This window comes from Rhinolophus hipposideros (genome assembly GCF_964194185.1).
Source record: "Rhinolophus hipposideros genome assembly, chromosome: 25".
Classification (NCBI taxonomy): Eukaryota; Metazoa; Chordata; class Mammalia; order Chiroptera; family Rhinolophidae; genus Rhinolophus; species Rhinolophus hipposideros.
The window spans coordinates 20347668-20353667 of NC_138071.1; the positions used below are offsets into that span (position 1 = coordinate 20347668).

Below are 6000 nucleotides of genomic sequence, written 5' to 3' on the forward strand. Positions count from 1 at the left end.
AATGTCTGGGATTCATTTAAGAATAATTCAATGGTAGGGTGGGAATAGGGACCATAAGAAGGAGATGGGTATATAGATAAGAAAAGGATGGCCACATGTTGAAAATTACTGAAGAAGGATGGTGGGTACATTGGAGTTCAGTTTACTACCCTCTGCTTTTGAAGAAGTGTAGCACTTTTCAAAATAAATACTGCAAACAAATGAGGTTCTGAGTCTCTTAACTCTTTCAATGTCAGACCGCCGGTGAGTAGCAGAGTCAGAACTCAAACAAAGGTGCTTTCCCCAGAACATAAAAACAGCCACAGAGCTGTCGTACAGCAACCCATCAAGGTCATTAACGTTTAAGTGCCAGCTCTGCATTCTTGTGTTGTGTGCGCTCCTGTGGAGACAGCAGAAGAGCATCTGACATGTTCCTTGCCTTAAGGAGTTTTTAATCTAGTTGGGGACACCAAAGACACATATAAAAAACAACTAGACTGCAATGTGGATATTATTTGTTTTCTTAAAACACTGTCACAGAGACACAAGCATTCCCAGATGACAGATGGATCAATAATGCTCAGAAATAAGTCCATGAAATCCCCTTTCCCAAAAGACACCATGGAAAGTATTAAAAAGTTGTTGTTTTCACAGAGTAGAAAAAGTAAAAATAATTGGCCTCTAAGCCCATCTGGAAGCCTGAAAGCCATGAAGACAGACATTCTAGAACTCCTACTGCTCCTTTTCCAGACATTGTCTGGAAAACACCCTCTAAAGGGATACTCTTTATCTGGCAAGTTCTAAAATTTTAGCAGAAAAATCACCTTCTTTTGATTATAAAAAGGACCTCAGTACACATTAAAAATCAGCTTTGACTATCATGTTTCTAGATTGGGAAGATGAACTGTTAAAATAGATTTAACTCAATCAAAATATGAGAACAAGATCATTCAGTGAGAATTAAAGAGTGGTGATGGTTGCAAAACCTTGTGGCTATACTAAAAATCATTGAATTATATATACATTTTAATACGGTGAATTTTCATGCATGTAAATTACATCAACTTTTTTCCCCCTAAAAAATAGTAATGTAAATCATGGCAACAGGCTTAAAATCCAAAAGTAACTCTGGCCATTTACAGCTCTTAAGTGAAAGGCTATTCAGTGTTGAAAAGTATTTTCCAATATATAAGTACATAGTGTATATGTCATAATGTATGTGTATATGTCATAATGATCCCATTAAATGAAAATGATCCCATTTTCATTTAAATACCTACCTACATAGAGATTTCAGGAGAGATGTCCGATGAAATAAGACCATGTTTTATCTATCAAGAAGTATTAGCAAAGCACTACTATATCAGACAATAAAATATAATGGAAAGGGTCCCGCCCCCGAGGAACTTAGAGTCTAACGGGGAATAAAGGCACATTTCAGGAAGGGAAAATGTGGTCCCAAGGTTAACCAGGGGCTGCTCTGGCAACGTAAGGGAGTCCTGAGACCTGGGGAACCTCTTGCAGGAAGTGTAAACTGAGGCCTGAAAGACAAGCAGGACCTGGCCAATAAAAAAAGATGAGAAAAGAATTACCTGTGGCAGGTAGAACTGAGATGTTTTTTGCTTTGTTTTTCTCATTTTTAAAATTAGTTTCAAGTGTACAAAACATTCTTCTTTATACTTTTCTGCATTGTTTGAATTTTTAGAAAGGCCAGTCTTTGAACCATGAATTGTCTTTTGGAAGAAACTAACCAGCATGTAGTTGACATGTTGCTGTACTGAGGAGGTCACTGTCAGTACACCTACCCTCCATCACTGACCATGACCTGTTGGGTCAGGGGTAGGAACTTGACCAGGACACAGTGGAGTTACTGGTCAGAAGTCTGCCAGTGGCCAGGTGGCCTGCATGGGAGGACGTTTAGTAGTGGTGGTGGTTGTACAACACTGGACAGCTCAATTGTACAACTAAATGCCACTGAATTGTTCACTTTGAGATTGTTACAGTGGTAAATTTTGTTATGTGTATTCTAACTACGATTTAAAAGAGTAAAATAATAAAAGCCATTTTCAAATATGTATGTGTGTGTGTATACACACACACACACACACATACAAGTATACATTACATAAATACAGATATGAAAACAACAAAAGAATCAGGTACAACCTAAATGCACACCAGTAGAGAAGTGGCTAAAAATATTATAATATATTCCCATAACAGAATATAATTGAAAATCTTTTACGTGAAAGGCTATTTAGTGTTGAAAAGCATTTTCCAAAATGTATGTACATAATGTATATGTGTACGTACATTACATATATGTGTGTGTATATATGTGTGTGTATACACACACACATACCACTAATGTTTGCACTGGATATAAACCACAAATTACAAGAAAAAGTTAAGATCCTAATAAATTAATGGACAAATTATATGGCTAGGCAATTCACAAGATGACATATAAATTGTAGATGAAATTGTAAAGTTGTTTATCTTCTATAATAAATGACAAAATTATATTAATAAAACATCGTTAGTTATCAGTTTATGCCTACTGAATTAACACACATAGGAAGAAAAGGAGGAAGAAAGGATGGAGGGAGGAAAAATGAAGAAGGGAAGGAGAAAGGAATGGAGAGAGAGAAGGAAGGAAGGAGGGAAAGGAAGAAAGAAAGGGAGGAGGAAAGAAGGATTAAAGGAGGCAAGAAGGGAAGGAGGAGGAAGAGAGAGAGGAAGGAAGTCAGTAGCCGTGATGAGATTGAGACTGAACCAGTATCATTTCTTCTACATCTTTTTCTTCATGTGCAAACAAGACTAGCTGCCTGTGGGAGAAACAGCAAGTCTTCCCTTGCACCTTATTGAATAGGTAGCCACTGCGATGCAGGTAAAAGTTGTTGCAGGTCAAGAGTGCTTCTGAGAAAGTCCTTTTGCCCCTTCCCCTCGTCTTCCTGTCTCTTTCTGATCATGGAAACATGATGGCTGGCACTTCAGCAGGCACCTTGGGTCATGACACAAACATGAAATGGAAAGGTGGAAACTTTGGGCGAAGCCTGGCAGAGCACAACCAAGAAAGAGCCTGGGACCTGAAGGCGTGGAGCTCCCTTAGTATTGGACTGCCTACCTGCAGACATCTTTTACATGGGGAAAAAAATAAAGCTCCCTCTTATTTAAGACACTGTTATTTCTGGTCTCTGTTTCTTACTAGCAGTTGTGTGCAATTCTTTTTTTTTTTCTCCATTGTTCTTTTTAAGGCTAGTGAAGTGAAGCAATGGGAGGAGAAGGAACAAAGAAATCTGCAACTGGCTGTCATTAATTACAAACACAACTGCACTCAGACTAGCCAATTGTGTGCAATTCTTAACTGATAAACTTCCTCTTAAGTATGTTATAAAGATTAAATGAGAGGATGTTTGTATAATATGGCACAGTGCCATTGCAACATAAGCACTCATGGTAGTACTTACTCTTTTTCATCTCTGAATAAAGGTATCAACTAAATTTCTAAAATTTCACCATAATCACAAATCAAATACACTCAGGGTAAGTTCTTAAGTATCTATGAAGTTATCAAACACATATATTTCCAAAGGCATTTACTGCTAATATTCTGCTAACATTAGAACACACTGGGCTCAAATGAAAAACCACAAAAAGAAAAAGTTACTTGTTTTCTGAAACAGACTGATCTTATTTCAAGGGTAAACTTAAGTGGTGTTAAGAAACCCTCACAGGTGCTAGATGCTTATTGGAAAATAAGACCTCAAAACTGCTCCAACCAGATATAACACTGATATTCACCCAAACCAGTCACCTCATCTTACTTACGAAAAGCACAACAAAATGGATCATTTTCACTAAAAACAGCCTTGTTGGTCTATATTGTATAATCAGTATATTTTAGAGAAAGAAAAACCTTCCACACCCTAGTTAGGTATGGCCTCGTTGGTGCAGGCGTGAGGTGGGGTGGGGAAAAAGGGTGGCGGTGATGTATGACTCACTCAAACTCTACTCAGAAGAGCAAGCAGACCCTTACCCAGCCACTGACGCAGGGCTCAGTGCCACCAGTTGTAAGGTCGATCTTTCTAATGCCCTGCCCTTGAAAAGGGTCAAAGCCGATCAGCAAGGTGGGTTCCCAATGTCAGGGAAGGCTGCCAAAAGATGGAAGAAACAAATGTACAAGTTACCTTCATCAGAGAAAAGTTCTCATCCTGCCTAAAGAGGTTATACAGGGTCATCAACAACAGGATTTCTTTGATGGGGACATGTTGGTGTGGACAGATTATCAGGATGTGGGCATTTATGTCTGTGCAGTGTAAAGGGGCTTACATTCCACGTCATTAAGAAGACACTCAAACACTAACTCTAAGTTAACACATATGGAAAGGATTCGCTTAGTATTTTCTAGAGTTTCAGCCAAAAGTTTCATAAAGAAAAGGACAAAATGTTTCATAGAGATGCAGATGAGGAATGTTAGTGAGAGATACTGCAATCGCAAGTGTGAAATAGAAATGTTGGCTTCTTCAGGCATGCTAAATCCCTGTTGGCTTCTTAAGTCATTCTAAAGCAGGGATGTCCAAACTTTTTTTTTTTTTTACCGAGGGCCATATGCGGTAAAATACACAAACAGCCAGACCACTCACTCAAGGTGAAGTACGTATTGCCTCACCTAGTTTATTTAAGTAAACTAAATGTATTTTTGGAATTTGCTGCGGGCCAATTAACAATGAATTGCGGGCCGCAGTTGGCCCATGGGCAGCAGTTTTGACACCCCTGTTCTAAAGCTAGGAAGAGCATGGATGGATAGATGGACAAATGATCAGTCAGACCAATTCAGGAAAACAGGTAACATGGGGAAGAATGCTTCACAGCCCTCACCACCATCAGTTCCTTGAAAAGTACAATGGGAAAGGAACCCATGACCTACCTTCAAAAAAGTCTAATAAAGAATTGACATATTGGGGACTTTCTCTGAAACTGAAAGGCTCAGATAGAGTTCAAACTTCATCCAAACAAATTCTATGGAACTGGACCGGCCCGGTGGCTCAGGCGGTTGGAGCTCTGCACTCCTAACAACGAAGGCTACCAGTTTGATTCCCATATGGGCCAGTGGGCTCTCAACCACAAGGTTGCCGGTTCAATCCCCTCGACTCCCGCAAGGGATGGTGGGCTGCGCCCCCTGCAACTAACAACGGCAACTGGACCTGGAGCTGAGCTGTGCCCTCCACAATTAAGATTGAAAGGACAACAACTTGATTTGGAAAAAGTCCTGGAAGTACACACTGTTCCCGAGTAATATCCTGTTCCCCTTCCCCAAGGGAAAAAAAAAAAAATTCTACAGAACGGACGGACATTTTATCCTATTGCATTTTGCTATACTGAATTTTTTAGCCAGAAATAATTGGGCCACTGCAGAGTTTTTCAAACTGAACTTGTATGTGTATAATGTAATTTGTTTTGCAGTATCATCAGTAAGAAGAGTGAAAGTTTCATACACCACTTGCCGTCAGCCAGCTACAAATGGTCCACATCCCCCATCATCCCAGAGTAGGAGAAATAAATCCGGATCCATCTTGCCAGTCGGAGTTCCTTACCTGTGAATATTTCTTGGAAATCCTTCCAGTTCTGGGCTCTTTCAGTCTCCCTTATCACAGCCAAATCTCACATGGACCTTGGACCACTGGAGGCCTCTCAGGGGATTCTGGACTTACCTTCCCCAGAAGCCTGGCCCCCAGGGCTTCTCCTCCCCTTTCAGCTCAGTTCTGTGAACAGAATTATTTAAGGACAACCCTGCATCCTCAGCAAGTGAGTGACATCCAGGCCACACCCCTTCTCAGCTAGCCCTTCACCTGATCCCTTTTTGAACGGGAAATTACATCCCTCTTGCAGACAGAGGCTGCCAGAACTTGAAGGAAACTAATATGTTGTTCTCAGGAAGGCTGGGGGAATTTCTATGAGAGCGAGGGTCTTGGCAAGGCACAGATGGAAGTTTGCCTTTTAAAATCTTTTCTTGCAGCC

General features: G+C 40.2%; 1 protein-coding gene across 1 annotated transcript in view; it reads right to left on the reverse strand.

The window, feature by feature from the left end:
* Positions 1–5762, reverse strand: part of SVOPL (SVOP like) — a 54270-nt gene extending 48508 nt beyond the window's left edge. The window contains exons 1-2 of the mRNA XM_081038285.1: positions 5577–5762; positions 4019–4133 (exon numbers count right to left, since the gene is read on the reverse strand). The gene's annotated coding sequence lies outside the window, so the exon portion shown is untranslated. The remainder of the gene's footprint in view (positions 1–4018; positions 4134–5576) is intronic.
* Between the last annotated feature and the right edge of the window lie 238 nt (positions 5763–6000).